This window comes from Lepisma saccharinum, chromosome 15 (assembly GCF_977018435.1).
Source record: "Lepisma saccharinum chromosome 15, izLepSacc3.1, whole genome shotgun sequence".
Classification (NCBI taxonomy): domain Eukaryota; kingdom Metazoa; phylum Arthropoda; class Insecta; order Zygentoma; family Lepismatidae; genus Lepisma; species Lepisma saccharinum.
This window is the reverse complement of record NC_139243.1, coordinates 20,286,711-20,313,700: the sequence shown is the minus strand read 5'-3', so window position 1 is coordinate 20,313,700 and position 26,990 is coordinate 20,286,711. Positions and strand designations below refer to the sequence as shown.

The 26,990-nt window shown below is 38.7% G+C and overlaps 1 protein-coding gene across 1 annotated transcript in view; it reads left to right on the top strand.

The window, feature by feature from the left end:
• The window catches only part of LOC145999414 (josephin-1-like), a 64,063-nt gene that overhangs the window by 930 nt on the left and 36,143 nt on the right, over positions 1-26,990 (top strand). The gene's annotated exons all lie outside the window — the stretch shown is intronic.

The window sequence follows — 26,990 nt, the reverse complement described above, 5'->3', positions numbered from 1 at the left end:
ACGATAATTTTCTACAAATAACGAAGATATAACCACCCGAAGAATGACTCTTTTATCGCCATATGCAACCGTGACCGTTCCACACGCGACTTGCATTTTCGACCCCTAAGACCAACGAAAGTTCCATTTCATGACTTTACAAATAAAGAATAAACATCAAGGAACAGAACCAAAAAAAGTTTATACGGTGACTGTCAACAAATAACGAAGATATAACCATCCCAAAAATGACTTATTTCTCGCGATTTGCGACCGTTACCGGTCCAGCCACGAATTGCATTTTCGGCGCCTAAGACCAATCAAAGTTCAATTTAATGATTTTAATACAAAGAATAAACATCAAGGAACACAACCAAAAAAGTTTATACGGTGACTTTCAACAAATAACGAAGATATAACCATCCCAAAAATGACTTATTTCTCGCGATATGCGACCGTTACCGGTCCAGCCACGAATTGCATTTTGGGTTCTTAGAACGAATCAAAATTCCATTTCATGACTTTACAAATAAAGAATAAACATCAAGGAACACAACCAAAAAAAGTTTATACGGTGACTGTCAACAAATAACGAAGATATAACCATCCCAAAAATGACTTATTTCTCGCGATTTGCGACCGTTACCGGTCCAGCCACGAATTGCATTTTCGGCGCCTAAGACCAATCAAAGTTCAATTTAATGATTTTAATACAAAGAATAAACATCAAGGAACACAACCAAAAAAGTTTATACGGTGACTTTCAACAAATAACGAAGATATAACCATCCCAAAAATGACTTATTTCTCGCGATATGCGACCGTTACCGGTCCAGCCACGAATTGCATTTTGGGTTCTTAGAACGAATCAAAATTCCATTTCATGACTTTACAAATAAAGAATAAACATCAAGGAACACAACCAAAAAAAGTTTATACGGTGACTGTCAACAAATAACGAAGATATAACCATCCCAAAAATGACTTATTTCTCGCGATTTGCGACCGTTACCGGTCCAGCCACGAATTGCATTTTCGGCGCCTAAGACCAATCAAAGTTCAATTTAATGATTTTAATACAAAGAATAAACATCAAGGAACACAACCAAAAAAGTTTATACGGTGACTTTCAACAAATAACGAAGATATAACCATCCCAAAAATGACTTATTTCTCGCGATATGCGACCGTTACCGGTCCAGCCACGAATTGCATTTTGGGTTCTTAGAACGAATCAAAATTCCATTTCATGACTTTACAAATAAAGAATAAACATCAAGGAACACAACCAAAAAAAGTTTATACGGTGACTGTCAACAAATAACGAAGATATAACCATCCCAAAAATGACTTATTTCTCGCGATATGCGACCGTTACCGGTCCAGCCACGAATTGCATTTTCGGCGCCTAAGACCAATCAAAGTTCAATTTAATGATTTTAATACAAAGAATAAACATCAAGGAACACAACCAAAAAAAGTTTATACGGTGACTGTCCACAAATAACGAAGATATAACCATCCCAAAAATGACTTATTTCTCGCGATATGCGACCGTTACCGGTCCAGCCACGAATTGCATTTTGGGTTCTTAGAACGAATCAAAATTCCATTTCATGACTTTACAAATAAAGAATAAACATCAAGGAACACAACCAAAAAAAGTTTATACGGTGACTGTCCACAAATAACGAAGATATAACCATCCCAAAAATGACTTATTTCTCGCGATTTGCGACCGTTACCGGTCCAGCCACGAATTGCATTTTGGGTTCTTAGAACGAATCAAAATTCCATTTCATGACTTTACAAATAAAGAATAAACATCAAGGAACACAACCAAAAAAAGTTTATACGGTGACTGTCCACAAATAACGAAGATATAACCATCCCAAAAATGACTTATTTCTCGCGATATGCGACCATTACCGATCCAGCCACGAATTGCATTTCCGGCGCCTAAGACCAATCAAAGTTCAATTTAATGATTTTAATACAAAGAATAAACATCAAGGAACACAACCAAAAAAGTTTATACGGTGACTTTCAACAAATAACGAAGATATAACCATCCCAAAAATGACTTATTTCTCGCGATATGCGACCGTTACCGGTCCAGCCACGAATTGCATTTTGGGTTCTTAGAACGAATCAAAATTCCATTTCATGACTTTACAAATAAAGAATAAACATCAAGGAACACAACCAAAAAAAGTTTATACGGTGACTGTCCACAAATTAAGAAGATATAACCATCCCAAAAATGACTTATTTCTCGCGATATGCGACCGTTACCGGTCCAGCCACGAATTGCATTTTGGGTTCTTAGAACGAATCAAAATTCCATTTCATGACTTTACAAATAAAGAATAAACATCAAGGAACACAACCAAAAAAAGTTTATACGGTGACTGTCAACAAATAACGAAGATATAACCATCCCAAAAATGACTTATTTCTCGCGATTTGCGACCGTTACCGGTCCAGCCACGAATTGCATTTTCGGCGCCTAAGACCAATCAAAGTTCAATTTAATGATTTTAATACAAAGAATAAACATCAAGGAACACAACCAAAAAAGTTTATACGGTGACTTTCAACAAATAACGAAGATATAACCATCCCAAAAATGACTTATTTCTCGCGATATGCGACCGTTACCGGTCCAGCCACGAATTGCATTTTGGGTTCTTAGAACGAATCAAAATTCCATTTCATGACTTTACAAATAAAGAATAAACATCAAGGAACACAACCAAAAAAAGTTTATACGGTGACTGTCAACAAATAACGAAGATATAACCATCCCAAAAATGACTTATTTCTCGCGATTTGCGACCGTTACCGGTCCAGCCACGAATTGCATTTTCGGCGCCTAAGACCAATCAAAGTTCAATTTAATGATTTTAATACAAAGAATAAACATCAAGGAACACAACCAAAAAAGTTTATACGGTGACTTTCAACAAATAACGAAGATATAACCATCCCAAAAATGACTTATTTCTCGCGATATGCGACCGTTACCGGTCCAGCCACGAATTGCATTTTGGGTTCTTAGAACGAATCAAAATTCCATTTCATGACTTTACAAATAAAGAATAAACATCAAGGAACACAACCAAAAAAAGTTTATACGGTGACTGTCAACAAATAACGAAGATATAACCATCCCAAAAATGACTTATTTCTCGCGATTTGCGACCGTTACCGGTCCAGCCACGAATTGCATTTTCGGCGCCTAAGACCAATCAAAGTTCAATTTAATGATTTTAATACAAAGAATAAACATCAAGGAACACAACCAAAAAAGTTTATACGGTGACTTTCAACAAATAACGAAGATATAACCATCCCAAAAATGACTTATTTCTCGCGATATGCGACCGTTACCGGTCCAGCCACGAATTGCATTTTGGGTTCTTAGAACGAATCAAAATTCCATTTCATGACTTTACAAATAAAGAATAAACATCAAGGAACACAACCAAAAAAAGTTTATACGGTGACTGTCAACAAATAACGAAGATATAACCATCCCAAAAATGACTTATTTCTCGCGATTTGCGACCGTTACCGGTCCAGCCACGAATTGCATTTTCGGCGCCTAAGACCAATCAAAGTTCAATTTAATGATTTTAATACAAAGAATAAACATCAAGGAACACAACCAAAAAAGTTTATACGGTGACTTTCAACAAATAACGAAGATATAACCATCCCAAAAATGACTTATTTCTCGCGATATGCGACCGTTACCGGTCCAGCCACGAATTGCATTTTGGGTTCTTAGAACGAATCAAAATTCCATTTCATGACTTTACAAATAAAGAATAAACATCAAGGAACACAACCAAAAAAAGTTTATACGGTGACTGTCAACAAATAACGAAGATATAACCATCCCAAAAATGACTTATTTCTCGCGATATGCGACCGTTACCGGTCCAGCCACGAATTGCATTTTGGGCCCCTAAGACCAATCGAAGTTCCATTTAGTGATTTTAATACAAAGAATATTAGTTTCATAACAGGAATAAAATTCTTCCTAGTTAATCAAACAGAATTCCGAAGCCAAAAAATCTTTAAATAACAGTACTACAAATTACATTAACCAGCTTACGTTTTCATATAGGACCAGTTCAAGGAAAGAACATTTGGATTCACAGTTTTCAAAATTCCAAATCACATGCCAGAGGTATCAACTACAGGTTCATTGCACAGAGGAGGAAAATGAAAGAGGCTTACTCCAATCCCCTTAACCTGTCATGGTAATCTCAGTATCTCTCCCTTGTATGCTCCTTGCCGCCACCAGCGCAGGGGGAAATAGGAAAACTGGTGCATTCCTTTCACATGACAGCCTGTGGAGCGAGTGACCTTGGGGTATTCTCAACTCTTCCCTCCTCTTAACTTGGATGTTTACTTTAGGTTAATTAAAGAGTTCATATACTCTACTTTAAGTGAACGAAATTTGTAAGGGAAATTCACATACCTTTCATCCATGACCACACATGATTTACTGAAAAGGAAAATCATGCATGAGGGACGACAAAACTGGTGATCAGGAAGGGGTTTAGATGAGCAACCGACTGTAACAAAGTTAACAATTAATAAGCGTCAACTTCCATCTCATCTATCCACGTTCGCGAGATTCTGTTGTACCTCGAAAGCAACAAGGGATTAAAGAAAACTCGTTTCTCGCCATATGGAACCGTTACCGACCCAGCCACGAATTACATTCAGAAACTTTCATTTCTTGCTTTTAAAATAAAGAACAAAAATCAAGGAACACATTTAAAAGAGAGTAAGCCGTCACCTTTAAAAATTAAGAAACATAAACATCCCACAAAAAAAAACCTCTTTTCTCGTCGTATAGAACCGTTAGTGATCCTGCCGCGTATTTTTTTTCCGCGTTTGAGCGCAGACGTGATCGGGCGGAGGGGCGGTTGTTAAATGTATCCTTCCATGCTTTGATCAAAATCGACAATATTGGGACAGAGTAATCTGTAAGCTTGTTATTTGTTAGTGTTTGTAAAGTCCAGGACACATAAAGGAAGTTCATTACTTTTTTTCAGGTGTTCTCTTTCTCTTTGCAGCTTTCTTAGACTGATGGGAGGGCGGGGGAGTTCTCTTGATATGTTGCTCCGAGGGCCACCTGCAAGGTGAAGTGACCTTGTGGAATTTCCTTCCCCATGCAGGTTTTCACCTCCAATAATGAAAGCTGTTTACAGACTTTGAGTTTGCTAAATTTATGGCATGTGGCAGAAACTTGTGCCTGTTTGGTGTTTTCTCCTCTATAAGATTAATTACATTAGCACACACAAATAAATTAAATGAAGCAAGTTGTCACTGATCGAATTATTAAGGAACAACACATTTTTTGATGTTGCATATGTACCAGTTATTAGCAAAGTAGTTGGAAGAAATGTATGTCATAGATGCAAAACTTTTCGATTTTCCCCCCTCCCCCAAAGATAAGCCTCATGTCCTATTCTACCATCTTCCCTCCAAAGTAAGTTTTCAGCTATGCACACTGTAATTGGTGGCAATTGTAATGGAGGCGGTTGCATTCATCACTAAGTGTTTGTCGATTTTTTAAACCCTTCAGTCCTCCTCTGTAGTGGAGTAGTTAGGACAGTGTGCTACAACTCCAGGGGTCCTAGGTTTGAATTCTGGGATGGGTCTAATGTTCTTTGAAACTTCGTCGCTCTCATCCTCATCTGCACAATTAGCCAAAATAGGTAGGAAATTAAAGGAAAATGATCTAAATAAATCACAGAATTTAGTACTACTTTCATTTTAAAATTTGGCTTTCACAAAAACTTCGGGGGGGGGGGAGGGTTGTATCTCCATCGGAACTTTCCCAGGCGGCCTCCACCGCCCCCCAATGGAAGGATGGGATTAATTTGGTGATTGAAGTCCACTTTACGCACAGTAAGGCTAATCGGGACTGGACCTACAGTTTAAAGTGGGATCCAAACCACTATGTGCCCCCACCGGGTATCGAACCCGGGACCTCTTGATTACAAGGCAACGACGCTACCACTGCGCCATCGGGGAGGCCCCAATGGTAAAATTTGATTTATTTTACTTCCGTTTTTGTGCCAATTTTGGCTAATTTGCAAAGATGGGGATGAGTGATGATATGATGAAAGGACACTCACAAAGATCCATGCCGACCCGGGACCCCTGCCGCTGTACTGCGATGTGGCAACCGCTCCGCCACGGGGGCCAGCGCCCGTAAGGAAAAAGGGTGGAGGTCAACCGGCGTACTCAAATATCAAAACTAACTGACCACCAAGGGCGTGTTTAATTTCTTGTTGTATGCCATCTTCCCATAAGTTTAAATTCGTCCCGCAGGTTAGGAAGATGATGCGAGTTTATTATTAAAAAAATAACTCACAATAAATTTCGTTCGTGCAATGTAAGCTACACATATTTCATAAAGTACAAGAGAGTAGTATAATAACTAGATAAACCCCGTTGTTTGGTGAAATAAAGAACGGCAAAATAAAAATTACTTAAAAGATAAAGACAGCCGAAAATTGAAAGATGAAAGCAGTGTTCTCTGGTTGTAATTCTGGGGGAACTGATTGATTTCAGGTTTAGCATTGTGTTCAAGGCCAGTAGAAAGGAAAAAATATTTTCTGTCAACTTCCGAGCCTTCCTTATTATAATTATGCTATTGTCAGTTTCCAAACAGAAACATCTAAAAGTTATCTTCTTCGCTTTGTTTTATTTTCGTCTCTGGAATTGTTATTCTATTAGCATACCAAGTTTCATGTTTGTATCGCAAACTGATAGTCGCCTATGTAGTCTTTGGAATTCGGAAACAGCCGCCCCGGTGGTGGAGTGGTTAGCACATCGCGCTACGACGCCAGGGGGCCTGGGATGACTGTAATAACAATGAAGAACTCTTTTTCAGTACTGGTTAATATAGTTTGTCATCTCTCATCTGCCTATCGTACACACACAGAGAGAACGCGTTACACCATGAATAAAATTTGAAATATAAACAAAACATAACAATATTCCTCAAGGAATAGCAGATATAATCAATCTTCCTTGAAAGAAAATAGTCATACAGTCTATGTGAACATGTTGAAATACAATTTTTACACGGTACTCGCATTAAAAAAAAATCCTTTCATACGTTAGTCTGGTTGCTAATATGCAACAACAATAACAAAAGACTCGAGAACCCTTCCAAAACCGGAAACAAAGCATTAATGCCATAGACGAAAATTTCATTATTTATTCTGCAGGCTGCAATCGAGGCATTTCAGTAGGATGCACGATAAAATATATCGCAGTTACCTCTTTCAGCATTTGTTGTAGAAGTTCTTCAGCGAGAAACGGGTGGTTATTTCCATGAAGAAGGGGGGGGGGGGGGAGTTGCATTTACCAGTGGACATTTTCCGAGTTCTTTACTGCATCCTGGGCCTTCCCGATAGCACAGTGGTAGCGTCGTCGCCTTCTAATCAAGGGGTCCCGGGTTCGATAACCGGTGGTTCGGATCCCACTTTAAACTGTAGGTTCAGTCCCGATTAGCCTTCCTGTGCATAAAGTGGACTTAAAACAGCAAATCAATCGATCTCTACTGCACCCTGCCGGACGTCATCGCAGACGAATTCTAAGCACAGAGCATTCTTTTAGTGAGTGTCCCTTCATCAATTTCATCATAACATCCTCACCTTCGCGATTAGCCAAAAGTGCCGAAAAAGTGAAGTAAAGTAAAACAAAATTTGTTTTTCAGATTTGGGTCCAAAACTTAGAAGAGGGCTTTAACCCTGTCTGCTCATTCACAGAGTAGTACGCCAGTCTCCCTCCTCCCCAGGACCCGAGAGAATTGGGACAGGGTTTCAATTGCATACTCGGGTGTCATATAAAATGAACCCACTGGTGTCGGGAGGGGATCAAACAGGTACGACGACCCTATCCCTTGGAAATTGACATTGGTAACTTAAACTTGCCAAAGCACTAGAATGCATTGTACAAGAAATCGTAATTTCTAGTTTTCATAACAAAAAAAATAATAATAATGTTAGGTACATCGATAAAGAAAGTATTGTAATTTACAGGAACCAGTTTATGTTTTCATATTGAACCAGTTAAACCAAATACATTTCGTTTCATAGTTTTCTAAATTCCAAATAACATGTGAGAGGTAACAACTACAGGTCCCTTGCACTGAGGAGGAAAAGGAAAGAGGCTTACTCCAATGCCCTTAACCTGTCACGGTAATCTCAGTATCTCTCCCTTGTATGCTCCTTGCCGCCACCAGCTGAGGGGGAAATAGGAAAACCAGTACATTCCTTTCGCATGGCAGCCTGTGGAGCGAGTGACCTTGGGGTATTTTCAACTTTTCCCTTGTCTTAACTTGGGTGTTTTACTTTAGGTTAATTAAGCACTTGATAATACTCTACTTTTGATGAACGAAATTTGTAAGGGGAATTCACATATTTTTCATGCATTACCACACATGATTTACTGAAATGAAAATTCACGCATGAGCGACGACAAAAACTGGCGATGGGAAAGGGGTTTGGAGGAAAAAAAAACCTGTAAAATAGTTAATAATAAATAAATGCAATTTTCCATAAAACATCGCCAGATTCTGTTGTAACTCGAAAGCAAAAAATAATTAAAAGAAAGCTCATTATCGGTTAATTTCATGGTCGATAACGATCGGAAATGAGCGAACTGAGTCGTCCTGGTGCATATCCTGAAAGGGATCTCGAAATCATCCACGTCTTAATAACCGGCAGGTCGGATCCACCTACTCCGGACGGTTTGGCACCCTCGGCCAGGATTCGAACCACGGACTCCTTGATGACAAGGAAGTCACGTTACACACTGCTCTATGGTGGATATTTGCACAGCCGGATACAGTATCACGCTCACGTAAGACAATAAGCTCCGAAATGTTCACAATTCAGTCCGGCGCCAGCCGGCGCCGTAAGCATGTCAATGACTCGTTAGGAACAACAAATGTTCCGGCAGAAGATTTTTCAAGGCCCACAAAGAAAGGTAAGGACCGGGTCTTGTTAAACTGTAAAACGCCAGTCAGTACCTTCCCCAGGGGGCGGTTCCTTAAAAGGAACCTTGTCATCTCTCCGGGGTCAACCTGGGGAAAAAAGAAAGAAAAAAAAGCAGAAAACAGAAAAAAGTGAAGACACAATTGTCAAAATCATCTAACAATACTATTCGGGAATATAGAATTAAGTATTGGAGTCTTTATATTTGTGTATTTTGTATAAGTGTTCTAAATATAAACAAGTTGTCAACTCTCACACACACGCACGCATAGGAAAAAAGTAAAGAGGAAGATAATATTTATTCTTTCAGTAATTGTAAGAACAGAATGAAGAAATGAGCATCACTGAAACATCACATTCAAGCAAGCATATATCTACAATATGTACACTGTGTATAATTATATATTCTGTAAAGATAAATATGTGATATAAATAAGTAAATAAATAAATGTATATATATATATATATATATATATATATATATATATATATATATGTTTGTACAAGATTTATACAATATTATTTACAGTACTGTAGCATGTTTTTTGGACTTGATGAGTGCAAGGAACACAGACGCTCGAAATGAATAACCGAAATGGCATATCTAACTCAAGTGGAATCTGTGGCGTAGACAGTGTTAGTTCGCTGCTGAAGTCTAGGCAAAGCATCTCACATCACCCCTTACAGAGGTGTGGACATAGTTGCTGAACCTTCGATTTTCAGCAGCAGCTATTTGCAACCATCAAACGACTAACTTAAAAGGTGTATGCCAAGTAATAAATGCAGTCCTCCTGTACTCAACATCAATTGCTTCATAGTCAAAATCAAATATCTAGTACTCAAATTATGGCATTGTAACCTGATGAACTTGCATCTCACATCACCTTTATGGTGTGGACATAGTTGCACATTCCATCAGATTAACGCAGCCATATTTTTTTTTCATATTGCCTAGCTATCAATTCTACAAACCATTTGCATGGCAAAGTACGCACTTGAAGTTACTCGAATTATAGTATTCGCGATTTGCAGTTTTGCTCACGCAGGGAATGTGCAGCCACCTTTTACAAACATCGCATTCCACCCAATCTACATTTTCTGTCAAAGTACTTCTCCCACAATACATGCAAAAATCGTCAACCTTCCTTGAAGCTTCCAGCAAACTCATTTGCAGTGCTTTCCTGTACTCATTAGGATCAAATTTCTCTAACAGACTTTCCTCTCGAAGCAGTTGCTTCATGAAATGTATAATAAAAACACCACAGTTGTAACCGTCTGTTTGCTGCAGGGTGATCAAGTTATGCAAATGCCACTTTGTTGTGTCCAGTGTATCTGTGGAAAAGGTGTTCCTTAGTTCTATGAATCTTTGGAACAATTGGAAATACTTCTCCTTGTGAGCAAGAGAAGTATATACAGAATCCAAAATAGACACTGCACCATCAATGATATCAGCAACAATGAGACACCAATGATTATGATTAATTAAAATTGGCATGAAGAGTAAAGAGTACTTGGAAATTTTCAAGGAGTTCACGGTGCACTCCCTGATGAAATTACACTCAATAGCATTTGTTGCCAATTCACATGGAATATAAAGAACGTTGGACTTCTTACTTTCAAGTACGATGAGCTCTGCACATAAGTCGATGACAAAATTAGACAGGAAGTTATTGGAAACGAGAGTAAGGTAGTCGGAATGATACAACCCTTGTGCATTACAGTAACCAATTACGCAGTCCTTATCTTTTACTTGCACTGAATAATAGTCAGGACTCGAAACTAACCCATTTGGTAGAAAGGAGAGCTGACTATTGACTGTAACAGGAGCTTGTGTTGGGGACTCGAGTGGTACAGAGCATTCTCGACTCACATCGGTATGTTGGAACACATTGACCGAAGTAAGATGCACATGGTTTTCGGAAACACTTGTGAGAAAATCCCCGCCTTTCAGAATTTGCCGCGTGAAGTAAGTACGTTTTCTCTTAACACGTTTTTGCCATGTCTCTTCAGACATTTCCTCAACGTCCTGATCACATCTTTTTCTCTTCTGCGAACATTGGAAAGTTCTTGGTATATCCAAGAGAAATTGCTTACACAATGCATCTATTTTTCCTTTCAATGCCCGAACGAACCTTCCACACTTCTGATGAAGTTCACTACTTAAGACATTATGTTTAACGTGGTTAAACCAAGATTCTACTGCTGCGTTACTGAACCTACCAATGGGCAACTCACTTCCAGTAGGAAGCAGTAGCCGAGACCAGAGAACAACATATGGTATGTACTTTTTGATTATTATATCCCCCATTTTTGGACAGTAGTACTCATTTATTTCATTTCCAGCTTCATCGCAAATATTTACAGGGACAAGGCTGTTAAAGTGCTGGAAGTACGGACTGGCTTTGTATATTGTTTTCATGTCAGGCATGTCACAGACTTCAACCTCAAAATCTGTGGCTTCATTTGCGAAGTGTGGAACACCAAATGTTTGAAGAAGAGAAAAAGATTCCACGACTTTATCATTTTTATATTTGCTGCACAATATTATCAAAAGGTTTGAAAAAATTACCTCTTGTTGCGATAGTGAGGTTGAATTTGCTAGCATTCCAACAGATTCTAGTACAAAACGCTTACACTGCTTGTCATTTGTTACCTTCTTCGCATCCTGGGCTACAATATGCATAAAATGAGCAACACATACATGCAGTTGGATTACTTGAAGTTTGCTACCCATGTTAACATTGGTGGTCAACATGGTGTACGTTAATTTCAAGTAACTCAACATAGACATCTTATTCCACGCTAAAAGGACTGCATTCATTAAGGCGTAACTAAAGTCCGTGACAACATGAGAAAACACTGGCCACCTCTTGAACTCTGCATAAAAAAAAGCTCTGAATGAAAGAAGAAAACCTGCAATCTGAGCAGTGTTGTGCACTGTGGAAATCATTTCCATTACAGGGAACGATTTTCCCTTGAAACTTATAACTCCGGCATAATAAAGAGGTCTTTTTTCCATTATGTCTAATGAGCGTATTACGGAGCCTGTCGCATCAAAATGCAATATGGAGGTTTCCGGTTGCTTCGCAGATGAATACAACTTCAATACCTCAAGCTGCTGCTTACTGTACATGTATGTACAGAATGGCAAACTCACATATTGAACATATCGGTTTGGTGATTCAATAGTTTCGGCATATTCCAAACATAAATCGAGAAAATCATCTTGTGATTTATCACCTTTTGACAGAGCTTCAGATCTTACTTTGCGAATGACTGCCTCGGATTTAATACCCTGGCAATTTCCTGCCTTAATAGCCTCAACATCGGCTGCAGATATTTCATTTTGGATATAGGCAGCAGGCTTTGTGTGAAGCAAACGGTCTTGAGCTATTATCCTATCCACTCCTCTCAACTGACTGGTTTTCTTCTTTCCAGCATGATTTACAGTGCCCTTACACCATACTTTAAAACAAACTTGTTCTGTGGGGTTCGGGTTTGCTGTCATGACAAATTTCATGCACCCTTCAAACGAACATTTTGCATAAACTTTAACCAATGGACAAGACTTTCGTTTCTTACTATTAATTCTACTTTCTTTTATTACAAGTATGCAACCCTTATTTATTTCAAAAAATTTCTTTCTAGCAAGAGATGGCCAAACGGATTTGTTCATGTGATCACCTTCATATACTGAACACCATTCATCAGAATTAAGAAAAAACGATCCACAATAATCCATTTCTTTATGTCTAGTTCTACTGGCAGATTTAACACTGGGAGATCTATCAGACACACGAGGCAAAGAAGTGGAAGATTTTTGTAAAACATCGCCTTCAGGAAGGTCAGTCGAATTACCAACATAATTGAAAACTTTCGAAACACTCATGGCAGTTGTCTCATGTGATTTTCTGATTGTGTCAATTCCATCAGAAGGATTACTTTCACGATTTGGAAGAAGAGCGTTAGAAAAATTATCATTGTATTGTGTTTGACTATGTCCTAAGCACATGGAATTAACAACACAATCTTTAGGTTTTTTCGACTGACTGACCATGTTGTCAGATTCACCTTCTTCCACAGAAATGACACAATCATTTGAATCACCAACAGATATATCATCATTCACATTTTTTAACTCTGAATCCAATATACAGAATACCTTTTCTGAAGACGAGTTTATGCGACCTGTATTATAACCTCTTCTGGAGGCAATAAGCCGTCTACATTCAGCCTTCACAGGTCCACGATTCCAAACATTCCACAACCTACGTCTCAATACATGACTATTTTGACCGAAAAAATGCTGTGCGGCTAATGCAATAACAGATTTTTTACCACATCCCTTAACGTGTGATACATTGGTTACCTTTCTACTTACGAAATCTGCAAACTCATGCTTATCAAAACTGCTTTCAAACGCCATCTCGATGCACCAAAAATCCTGTCTTGAACACTCACTAACAGACCGAAACGAGTAAGTACTCACGCAATATCACTCGCTAATGCAAATGCAATTGGTTCCCAAACACGCCCGGAAGACAGGGGACAGCAGCGTCGACACTACGGTTTTTTTTTGTTTTTTTTCGATTCTACCTCGATAACAGTAGCTCAGGCCCGTTGCCTTTTCGCTAGCTTATCAGCGTGCAGACCCACCAGGTAAGGCAGTGCCTGCGTCCCTACCGCTGAACACCTTAGAACGATTTAAACTTCCCGCGCGAACTATCTGAAAATGTCTACCCAGCGCAGAGGCGACAAATCACAGCAGAGCTCTTCCCACGACGATCTTCACTCGGCGGAATCTGGACGCGAAAAGAGGCCGCTCCGTTTTCAACTACCGTAATTATACTCTTCCAGCGAGAGGGGTGTTCGCGAGATCCAATAACATTTTGAGATTTGGCCACAGCGACAAGTGCGGGAGTATAAGATGAAGATGTCTCTGCTTTGATCTTTCATTCGCAGCACGAAGATTGTTTTTGCAATTTTTGGATAGTTGAATCTTTATCATAGCAAAGCTCGTAAGGAATGGAAGCTCGATTCGGAGTATATACTTTGGTAGGAGACAGCCTCCTGTTACGATTTTGGGAGTTCATCACTGGCAATGAAATCCACAAAAACCGTAAGTACAACCACATTTTTTTCCTCTTCCTTATACTCCATAATTATTATGGGCCACGTAGAGACGAGCGAATAGTACTCTCACCTTTAATGCAAGTGGTCTCGGGTCTGATCCCGGCATGAGTTCTGAAATGTTAATGTGTACACATGATTCTGAGAAAAAAAAATAATTAATTGACAAACTCTTGTCTTTGAATGCGAAATGTAACATAGTTAAGGGCTGCTCGTGTGATAATTGTATTATTTTCCATCCATAAGGTGACGGGGTGAGAAAATGCGGGTTATGTGTCAGCGGGCAGACAACGAGTGATCTTCTGCGGCGACTGCATTCTGAAGAGACAAATCTTAGATACTGCAAGATAATTCTCATGGTTGGGACGAACGATATGTTAAAGGCAAGTTATATATTTTGATTAGCTGTATTCCGAATGTTTTAGTACAAAGAACGGCAGTGAACATTGTTACTTCTGAAATAGTATCTTCAATGTAAATATATTTCTAGTTCCATGTTCAATTGATAGATTGAACGAGTTAGTGTTTTAAATTCACTATGCACATGAAAGGTAATCGTGACTGGATCCACGGTTTACAGTGAGATATGAACCACTAATTTTGTCTCCCACGGGTATCGAACCCGGGACCCCTTCATCGCAAGGCCACGAGGCTACCAGTACGCCATCGGAGAGGCCAGCTTTCAAGTATATCATCTATATGCCGTGTGAACATGTAGAATGAGCTAATAGTTCTTTATTTTCAGGGAAAAGAGGCAGGCTATATAACAAACAACATACGATGCATCATTGAAATTTTGGAGAGGATGGGAAACTCTGTTACAATACTTGTTCCACCTGTTGTTCCGTATATGATGAAGAATAAGGAATGTCGTGAAAACTTCAAAAAATTTAAAGACGGCTTGGAGTCTCTGAAGGCATGTGAGTAGCTTTCTTCTATCATGAAAATTCAGTTATTAAATGCTCGTTTTGACATACACATATCTCGAAATGTTAAATTCATTCTCATCGTTCGTGTATGATAACGTACGAAAAGATTGGGCAATTGCTTTATTTTCAACTGTATTTATTGTAACTACTTTGATTATATTATAGCAGAAAATTCATGCATTTTCCTCATACATATCTTGTTTCTCTATTCAGGTAACCGGAATTTTTTAAATGTCGGACGACTATTCCAAAGGAGAGATGGACACGTGCTACATTCCTTGTTTGAAAGGTTAGTCTTATGGTGTTTTCTTCCCTTTTGTGTATATTGCCCTAAAATTACTGCTGTAAACATTGGTTTCTTGGCATAGAAAAACAGTTCTAAGAGACACTGTAATATCACATAAAGAGATAGCATAATGTTGGAAAATATAGAAAATATATATAATATGAAGTAAGCTTTGTTCTTAACATCGAGTCCTGAATTCCTGCATGGGTTCAAAAGTACATTCAAAGATTTTCTTTTATAGGAGATATGGAAGAAGCTCCAGGACAGACTTAGTTCACTGGAATAAGGATGGAATGCTGGCCGTAAAAAACTTTCTAGAACTGAATCTATAACAGCAGGAGTAACAGGGACAGGTTGTATTGAAATTCGGACAATGCGGAGAAATTTCCTCTGCAAAAAGACAGCTATACATGTGACAAGGTATTTACGAAAGAAATACAGCAATTAAAATTAAAAAAATAATATGTTTCTGTATTTTGGTAGGGAATGGAATTTTATATTGCACTTTAATAACATTTAATGGTCATTCTGTGTCAGTCCCCTACATTTAAGAGAGAATTCTTTCTAAATATTAACTGTCCTTCCTTCCTACCTTTAGAAATGATTTTGTGCTGCTGCATTAGAGTTCTTGCCTGAAAGTATGCATGCAGGCTTGTGTGTGAGAGTTGACAATTAGTTTATATTTATAACAATTATACAAAATACACAAATATAAAGACTCCAATACTTAATTCTATATTCCCGAATAGTATTGTTAGATGATTTTGACAATTGTATCTTCACTTTTTTTTCTGTTTTCTGCTTTTTTTTCTTTCTTTTTTCCCCAGGTTGACCCCGGAGAGATGACAAGGTTCCTTTTAAGGAACCGCCCCCTGGGGAAGGTACTGACTGGCGTTTTACAGTTTAACAAGACCCGGTCCTTACCTTTCTTTGTGGGCCTTGAAAAATCTTCTGCCGGAACATTTGTTGTTCCTAACGAGTCATTGACATGCTTACGGCGCCGGCTGGCGCCGGACTGAATTGTGAACATTTCGGAGCTTATTGTCTTACGTGAGCGTGATACTGTATCCGGCTGTGCAAATATCCACCATAGAGCAGTGTGTAACGTGACTTCCTTGTCATCAAGGAGTCCGTGGTTCGAATCCTGGCCGAGGGTGCCAAACCGTCCGGAGTAGGTGGATCCGACCTGCCGGTTATTAAGACGTGGATGATTTCGAGATCCCTTTCAGGATATGCACCAGGACGACTCAGTTCGCTCATTTCCGATCGTTATCGACCATGAAATTAACCGATAATGAGCTTTCTTTTAATTATTTTTTGCTTTCGAGTTACAACAGAATCTGGCGATGTTTTATGGAAAATTGCATTTATTTATTATTAACTATTTTACAGGTTTTTTTTTCCTCCAAACCCCTTTCCCATCGCCAGTTTTTGTCGTCGCTCATGCGTGAATTTTCATTTCAGTAAATCATGTGTGGTAATGCATGAAAAATATGTGAATTCCCCTTACAAATTTCGTTCATCAAAAGTAGAGTATTATCAAGTGCTTAATTAACCTAAAGTAAAACACCCAAGTTAAGACAAGGGAAAAGTTGAAAATACCCCAAGGTCACTCGCTCCACAGGCTGCCATGCGAAAGGAATGTACTGGTTTTCCTATTTCCCCCTCAGCTGGTGGCGGCAAGGAGCATACAAGGGAGAGATACTGAGATTACCGTGACAGGTTAAGGGCATTGGAGTAAGCCTCTTTCCTTTTCCTCCTCAGTGCAAGGGACCTGTAGTTGTTACCTCTCACATGTTATTTGGAATTTAGAAAACTATGAAACGAAATGTATTTGGTTTAACTGGTTCAATATGAAAACATAAACTGGTTCCTGTAAATTACAATACTTTCTTTATCGATGTACCTAACATTATTATTATTTTTTTTGTTATGAAAACTAGAAATTACGATTTCTTGTACAATGCATTCTAGTGCTTTGGCAAGTTTAAGTTACCAATGTCAATTTCCAAGGGATAGGGTCGTCGTACCTGTTTGATCCCCTCCCGACACCAGTGGGTTCATTTTATATGACACCCGAGTATGCAATTGAAACCCTGTCCCAATTCTCTCGGGTCCTGGGGAGGAGGGAGACTGGCGTACTACTCTGTGAATGAGCAGACAGGGTTAAAGCCCTCTTCTAAGTTTTGGACCCAAATCTGAAAAACAAATTTTGTTTTACTTTACTTCACTTTTTCGGCACTTTTGGCTAATCGCGAAGGTGAGGATGTTATGATGAAATTGATGAAGGGACACTCACTAAAAGAATGCTCTGTGCTTAGAATTCGTCTGCGATGACGTCCGGCAGGGTGCAGTAGAGATCGATTGATTTGCTGTTTTAAGTCCACTTTATGCACAGGAAGGCTAATCGGGACTGAACCTACAGTTTAAAGTGGGATCCGAACCACCGGTTATCGAACCCGGGACCCCTTGATTAGAAGGCGACGACGCTACCACTGTGCTATCGGGAAGGCCCAGGATGCAGTAAAGAACTCGGAAAATGTCCACTGGTAAATGCAACTCCCCCCCCCCCCTTCTTCATGGAAATAACCACCCGTTTCTCGCTGAAGAACTTCTACAACAAATGCTGAAAGAGGTAACTGCGATATATTTTATCGTGCATCCTACTGAAATGCCTCGATTGCAGCCTGCAGAATAAATAATGAAATTTTCGTCTATGGCATTAATGCTTTGTTTCCGGTTTTGGAAGGGTTCTCGAGTCTTTTGTTATTGTTGTTGCATATTAGCAACCAGACTAACGTATGAAAGGATTTTTTTTTAATGCGAGTACCGTGTAAAAATTGTATTTCAACATGTTCACATAGACTGTATGACTATTTTCTTTCAAGGAAGATTGATTATATCTGCTATTCCTTGAGGAATATTGTTATGTTTTGTTTATATTTCAAATTTTATTCATGGTGTAACGCGTTCTCTCTGTGTGTGTACGATAGGCAGATGAGAGATGACAAACTATATTAACCAGTACTGAAAAAGAGTTCTTCATTGTTATTACAGTCATCCCAGGCCCCCTGGCGTCGTAGCGCGATGTGCTAACCACTCCACCACCGGGGCGGCTGTTTCCGAATTCCAAAGACTACATAGGCGACTATCAGTTTGCGATACAAACATGAAACTTGGTATGCTAATAGAATAACAATTCCAGAGACGAAAATAAAACAAAGCGAAGAAGATAACTTTTAGATGTTTCTGTTTGGAAACTGACAATAGCATAATTATAATAAGGAAGGCTCGGAAGTTGACAGAAAATATTTTTTCCTTTCTACTGGCCTTGAACACAATGCTAAACCTGAAATCAATCAGTTCCCCCAGAATTACAACCAGAGAACACTGCTTTCATCTTTCAATTTTCGGCTGTCTTTATCTTTTAAGTAATTTTTATTTTGCCGTTCTTTATTTCACCAAACAACGGGGTTTATCTAGTTATTATACTACTCTCTTGTACTTTATGAAATATGTGTAGCTTACATTGCACGAACGAAATTTATTGTGAGTTATTTTTTTAATAATAAACTCGCATCATCTTCCTAACCTGCGGGACGAATTTAAACTTATGGGAAGATGGCATACAACAAGAAATTAAACACGCCCTTGGTGGTCAGTTAGTTTTGATATTTGAGTACGCCGGTTGACCTCCACCCTTTTTCCTTACGGGCGCTGGCCCCCGTGGCGGAGCGGTTGCCACATCGCAGTACAGCGGCAGGGGTCCCGGGTCGGCATGGATCTTTGTGAGTGTCCTTTCATCATATCATCACTCATCCCCATCTTTGCAAATTAGCCAAAATTGGCACAAAAACGGAAGTAAAATAAATCAAATTTTACCATTGGGGCCTCCCCGATGGCGCAGTGGTAGCGTCGTTGCCTTGTAATCAAGAGGTCCCGGGTTCGATACCCGGTGGGGGCACATAGTGGTTTGGATCCCACTTTAAACTGTAGGTCCAGTCCCGATTAGCCTTACTGTGCGTAAAGTGGACTTCAATCACCAAATTAATCCCATCCTTCCATTGGGGGGCGGTGGAGGCCGCCTGGGAAAGTTCCGATGGAGATACAACCCTCCCCCCCCCCGAAGTTTTTGTGAAAGCCAAATTTTAAAATGAAAGTAGTACTAAATTCTGTGATTTATTTAGATCATTTTCCTTTAATTTCCTACCTATTTTGGCTAATTGTGCAGATGAGGATGAGAGCGACGAAGTTTCAAAGAACATTAGACCCATCCCAGAATTCAAACCTAGGACCCCTGGAGTTGTAGCACACTGTCCTAACTACTCCACTACAGAGGAGGACTGAAGGGTTTAAAAAATCGACAAACACTTAGTGATGAATGCAACCGCCTCCATTACAATTGCCACCAATTACAGTGTGCATAGCTGAAAACTTACTTTGGAGGGAAGATGGTAGAATAGGACATGAGGCTTATCTTTGGGGGAGGGGGGAAAATCGAAAAGTTTTGCATCTATGACATACATTTCTTCCAACTACTTTGCTAATAACTGGTACATATGCAACATCAAAAAATGTGTTGTTCCTTAATAATTCGATCAGTGACAACTTGCTTCATTTAATTTATTTGTGTGTGCTAATGTAATTAATCTTATAGAGGAGAAAACACCAAACAGGCACAAGTTTCTGCCACATGCCATAAATTTAGCAAACTCAAAGTCTGTAAACAGCTTTCATTATTGGAGGTGAAAACCTGCATGGGGAAGGAAATTCCACAAGGTCACTTCACCTTGCAGGTGGCCCTCGGAGCAACATATCAAGAGAACTCCCCCGCCCTCCCATCAGTCTAAGAAAGCTGCAAAGAGAAAGAGAACACCTGAAAAAAAGTAATGAACTTCCTTTATGTGTCCTGGACTTTACAAACACTAACAAATAACAAGCTTACAGATTACTCTGTCCCAATATTGTCGATTTTGATCAAAGCATGGAAGGATACATTTAACAACCGCCCCTCCGCCCGATCACGTCTGCGCTCAAACGCGGAAAAAAAATACGCGGCAGGATCACTAACGGTTCTATACGACGAGAAAAGAGGTTTTTTTTTGTGGGATGTTTATGTTTCTTAATTTTTAAAGGTGACGGCTTACTCTCTTTTAAATGTGTTCCTTGATTTTTGTTCTTTATTTTAAAAGCAAGAAATGAAAGTTTCTGAATGTAATTCGTGGCTGGGTCGGTAACGGTTCCATATGGCGAGAAACGAGTTTTCTTTAATCCCTTGTTGCTTTCGAGGTACAACAGAATCTCGCGAACGTGGATAGATGAGATGGAAGTTGACGCTTATTAATTGTTAACTTTGTTACAGTCGGTTGCTCATCTAAACCCCTTCCTGATCACCAGTTTTGTCGTCCCTCATGCATGATTTTCCTTTTCAGTAAATCATGTGTGGTCATGGATGAAAGGTATGTGAATTTCCCTTACAAATTTCGTTCACTTAAAGTAGAGTATATGAACTCTTTAATTAACCTAAAGTAAACATCCAAGTTAAGAGGAGGGAAGAGTTGAGAATACCCCAAGGTCACTCGCTCCACAGGCTGTCATGTGAAAGGAATGCACCAGTTTTCCTATTTCCCCCTGCGCTGGTGGCGGCAAGGAGCATACAAGGGAGAGATACTGAGATTACCATGACAGGTTAAGGGGATTGGAGTAAGCCTCTTTCATTTTCCTCCTCTGTGCAATGAACCTGTAGTTGATACCTCTGGCATGTGATTTGGAATTTTGAAAACTGTGAATCCAAATGTTCTTTCCTTGAACTGGTCCTATATGAAAACGTAAGCTGGTTAATGTAATTTGTAGTACTGTTATTTAAAGATTTTTTGGCTTCGGAATTCTGTTTGATTAACTAGGAAGAATTTTATTCCTGTTATGAAACTAATATTCTTTGTATTAAAATCACTAAATGGAACTTCGATTGGTCTTAGGGGCCCAAAATGCAATTCGTGGCTGGACCGGTAACGGTCGCATATCGCGAGAAATAAGTCATTTTTGGGATGGTTATATCTTCGTTATTTGTTGACAGTCACCGTATAAACTTTTTTTGGTTGTGTTCCTTGATGTTTATTCTTTATTTGTAAAGTCATGAAATGGAATTTTGATTCGTTCTAAGAACCCAAAATGCAATTCGTGGCTGGACCGGTAACGGTCGCATATCGCGAGAAATAAGTCATTTTTGGGATGGTTATATCTTCGTTATTTGTTGAAAGTCACCGTATAAACTTTTTTGGTTGTGTTCCTTGATGTTTATTCTTTGTATTAAAATCATTAAATTGAACTTTGATTGGTCTTAGGCGCCGGAAATGCAATTCGTGGCTGGATCGGTAATGGTCGCATATCGCGAGAAATAAGTCATTTTTGGGATGGTTATATCTTCGTTATTTGTGGACAGTCACCGTATAAACTTTTTTTGGTTGTGTTCCTTGATGTTTATTCTTTATTTGTAAAGTCATGAAATGGAATTTTGATTCGTTCTAAGAACCCAAAATGCAATTCGTGGCTGGACCGGTAACGGTCGCATATCGCGAGAAATAAGTCATTTTTGGGATGGTTATATCTTCGTTATTTGTGGACAGTCACCGTATAAACTTTTTTTGGTTGTGTTCCTTGATGTTTATTCTTTGTATTAAAATCATTAAATTGAACTTTGATTGGTCTTAGGCGCCGAAAATGCAATTCGTGGCTGGACCGGTAACGGTCGCATATCGCGAGAAATAAGTCATTTTTGGGATGGTTATATCTTCGTTATTTGTTGACAGTCACCGTATAAACTTTTTTTGGTTGTGTTCCTTGATGTTTATTCTTTATTTGTAAAGTCATGAAATGGAATTTTGATTCGTTCTAAGAACCCAAAATGCAATTCGTGGCTGGACCGGTAACGGTCGCATATCGCGAGAAATAAGTCATTTTTGGGATGGTTATATCTTCGTTATTTGTTGAAAGTCACCGTATAAACTTTTTTGGTTGTGTTCCTTGATGTTTATTCTTTGTATTAAAATCATTAAATTGAACTTTGATTGGTCTTAGGCGCCGAAAATGCAATTCGTGGCTGGACCGGTAACGGTCGCAAATCGCGAGAAATAAGTCATTTTTGGGATGGTTATATCTTCGTTATTTGTTGACAGTCACCGTATAAACTTTTTTTGGTTGTGTTCCTTGATGTTTATTCTTTATTTGTAAAGTCATGAAATGGAATTTTGATTCGTTCTAAGAACCCAAAATGCAATTCGTGGCTGGACCGGTAACGGTCGCAAATCTCGAGAAATAAGTCATTTTTGGGATGGTTATATCTTCGTTATTTGTGGACAGTCACCGTATAAACTTTTTTTGGTTGTGTTCCTTGATGTTTATTCTTTATTTGTAAAGTCATGAAATGGAATTTTGATTCGTTCTAAGAACCCAAAATGCAATTCGTGGCTGGACCGGTAACGGTCGCATATCGCGAGAAATAAGTCATTTTTGGGATGGTTATATCTTCTTAATTTGTGGACAGTCACCGTATAAACTTTTTTTGGTTGTGTTCCTTGATGTTTATTCTTTGTATTAAAATCATTAAATTGAACTTTGATTGGTCTTAGGCGCCGAAAATGCAATTCGTGGCTGGACCGGTAACGGTCGCAAATCGCGAGAAATAAGTCATTTTTGGGATGGTTATATCTTCGTTATTTGTTGACAGTCACCGTATAAACTTTTTTTGGTTGTGTTCCTTGATGTTTATTCTTTATTTGTAAAGTCATGAAATGGAATTTTGATTCGTTCTAAGAACCCAAAATGCAATTCGTGGCTGGACCGGTAACGGTCGCATATCGCGAGAAATAAGTCATTTTTGGGATGGTTATATCTTCGTTATTTGTTGACAGTCACCGTATAAACTTTTTTTGGTTGTGTTCCTTGATGTTTATTCTTTATTTGTAAAGTCATGAAATGGAATTTTGATTCGTTCTAAGAACCCAAAATGCAATTCGTGGCTGGACCGGTAACGGTCGCATATCGCGAGAAATAAGTCATTTTTGGGATGGTTATATCTTCGTTATTTGTTGAAAGTCACCGTATAAACTTTTTTTGGTTGTGTTCCTTGATGTTTATTCTTTATTTGTAAAGTCATGAAATGGAATTTTGATTCGTTCTAAGAACCCAAAATGCAATTCGTGGCTGGACCGGTAACGGTCGCAAATCGCGAGAAATAAGTCATTTTTGGGATGGTTATATCTTCGTTATTTGTGGACAGTCACCGTATAAACTTTTTTTGGTTGTGTTCCTTGATGTTTATTCTTTATTTGTAAAGTCATGAAATGGAATTTTGATTCGTTCTAAGAACCCAAAATGCAATTCGTGGCTGGACCGGTAACGGTCGCATATCGCGAGAAATAAGTCATTTTTGGGATGGTTATATCTTCGTTATTTGTTGAAAGTCACCGTATAAACTTTTTTGGTTGTGTTCCTTGATGTTTATTCTTTGTATTAAAATCATTAAATTGAACTTTGATTGGTCTTAGGCGCCGGAAATGCAATTCGTGGCTGGATCGGTAATGGTCGCATATCGCGAGAAATAAGTCATTTTTGGGATGGTTATATCTTCGTTATTTGTGGACAGTCACCGTATAAACTTTTTTTGGTTGTGTTCCTTGATGTTTATTCTTTATTTGTAAAGTCATGAAATGGAATTTTGATTCGTTCTAAGAACCCAAAATGCAGTGGCGGTCCCTCCATGGAACAGAGGGAACAGGCTGTTCCCTCCTACTTACTGCGCTTTTGGGCTATTTAAATTATTTATATTAACATAATAAGAACACTTTTCTCTCGAAATCAACGTTTCCAAAAGTAACACTGAAGAAAATCTTTCACCGTGGCTGGACGTTTGTTGACGTCATCTACTGGGGGTAGATCATGGTTCTCACCCCATGCTCTACCATGGTCTCTTAGTATCATGCCCTCTACTGTCTGAAGCCGAGTATTTCCGACCACGTGCGAAGTTAAACGATCCCCACGGCACCACGGAAGCTGAACACTCTAGCTGTTCCCTCAGAGAGATATTGCGGATTCGCTTTTCTTCCAGTTTTTGCTATGTGCTGAAGTTTAATCGCGTCATAAATGATACATTTGAGTGTAGAAAGTGTATAACTTCCTAATCTCGTTGAGAACTTGCGTCTGACATTCATAACGAACTGGAAAAATCTTCTACAGTCTAAGCGTCTGCTAAATGCCTTGGCTAAACGCTGGGAAATAGCTTGCGAGGGAACAGCTCACATCCACCTGTTCCACCAACCCCAAGACCAAAGTTTCAAGGCATGCAGTGGCAGGACAAGAAGCGAATGTTGCGAGTGTTGTATGATCGACCGGCTGAGGACGAAAGCCTTTAGTTCATTCAACTTTGCAGAAAATACAACAAACCAACACATATTCTAACTGAATTTAAAACTAAAACGAAATCATACACAGAGCATTTTCAAACGAGTTACTACAACTCTGTAAATTATTAACTGGATATTCTACCAGTGGCAAATTATATTGTTGTCCTTGTTTAATACTGAGAAGGGAGTCTGGAACAGGTCGGGTTTTGTCACATTAACAACTTCTACTAACAGGGTGGCTACTCACCGGGAATTTCTTGAATTCCGGGAATTATGCAGGAATTATTGGCTCCGGGAATTGTGCGTGAATTCTGCTTGAAATTTTCTCTGTAGACATGAAAAATTGCAACTTTTTAAAATCCCAATTCCATTGAACTTATACATATTTATTAATGACCTGAAACAAGTTTTTCACAGTTTAGGTTTTATTTTTATTGAGGAAGGTAAATAAAGCTGCGTGGAAAATAAAACAGAATTCTCTCAATCCATTTGCTTTGTTAGTGTTCTTTGAAGAACAATCCATCTGATAGACTGAAGATTATTGCAAGATAAAATATCTTGAAGTTGATTAGGTAAATTTAAAATTCTTATAGAATTAACAATTTTTCGTAGATTACTATTTCCCGTAACATATGTGACTTGTGTTTGTAGATGTATTTATAGTCCCGAGTAGAAGTGGCGTGCCCAGGATTTTTGTAAGGGAGGAGTTACCTATACTTTTTCTCGGTAGTCCGCCCTCATTTTGTCATATTTTCCTAACATTGACGTTCCTTTTTTAGGAATATTGGGCCAAAGGGGGGTATAACCCCTACCAACCCCCCTTGGGCACGCCACTGCCGAGTAGCTATGTGAAATGACAAATGTAAAATCCGCGCCTTAAATTATATATATGTACCGTCCAAGTGAATTAGAATTATTGGATTCATTGGAATCGCAAAAAACCATATATTGTTAATATAAGTATTTGTTTGTGTGTATGTGTGTGGGTGGTGAGAGACTGTAAAACCTTAGTTTGAAATAGAGAAAACATCCGCTTGAATTTTTGTAAAGTTCGCTTTGAAAACCGGGAATTATACTTGAATTTTATTATGGTCCTACAGAAGCCACCCTGACTAATCTAGCGAACGTCATGAAAAACTCAACCATCTGTGTGCCATTATTGGATTGAGAAAGTTTGAATTACAAGAATACTCAACTCTATGAAAAAACGTCAACTTAATCTACGAATAAAGAGATGAAACAGGTCACGACAAAATATTATTTTCTTTCTCTGATGACTCACAAATTTATATCAAATTTTTCTTTGTTGCGCATCAACAATTTTATTTTTAATGTTTTCTTTATATTATATCACATTTGCTTTAAAATTATTATTGTCATATAATTTTAAAGTGCCTCATGTTTGTCCCTTCTGACATTTCAATAAGGGTTGAATTTTACTTGATCTATTGTATTATATTAAGACACCCATGCGATGGGGAGCAAGTGCAGGTGACCTGTTCCCCTGCATGATTTATCACCGCACGCCACTGCCAAAATGCAATTCGTGGCTGGACCGGTAACGGTCGCAAATCTCGAGAAATAAGTCATTTTTGGGATGGTTATATCTTCGTTATTTGTGGACAGTCACCGTATAAACTTTTTTTGGTTGTGTTCCTTGATGTTTATTCTTTATTTGTAAAGTCATGAAATGGAATTTTGATTCGTTCTAAGAACCCAAAATGCAATTCGTGGCTGGACCGGTAACGGTCGCATATCGCGAGAAATAAGTCATTTTTGGGATGGTTATATCTTCTTAATTTGTGGACAGTCACCGTATAAACTTTTTTTGGTTGTGTTCCTTGATGTTTATTCTTTATTTGTAAAGTCATGAAATGGAATTTTGATTCGTTCTAAGAACCCAAAATGCAATTCGTGGCTGGACCGGTAACGGTCGCATATCGCGAGAAATAAGTCATTTTTGGGATGGTTATATCTTCGTTATTTGTTGAAAGTCACCGTATAAACTTTTTTGGTTGTGTTCCTTGATGTTTATTCTTTGTATTAAAATCATTAAATTGAACTTTGATTGGTCTTAGGCGCCGAAAATGCAATTCGTGGCTGGACCGGTAACGGTCGCAAATCGCGAGAAATAAGTCATTTTTGGGATGGTTATATCTTCGTTATTTGTTGACAGTCACCGTATAAACTTTTTTTGGTTGTGTTCCTTGATGTTTATTCTTTATTT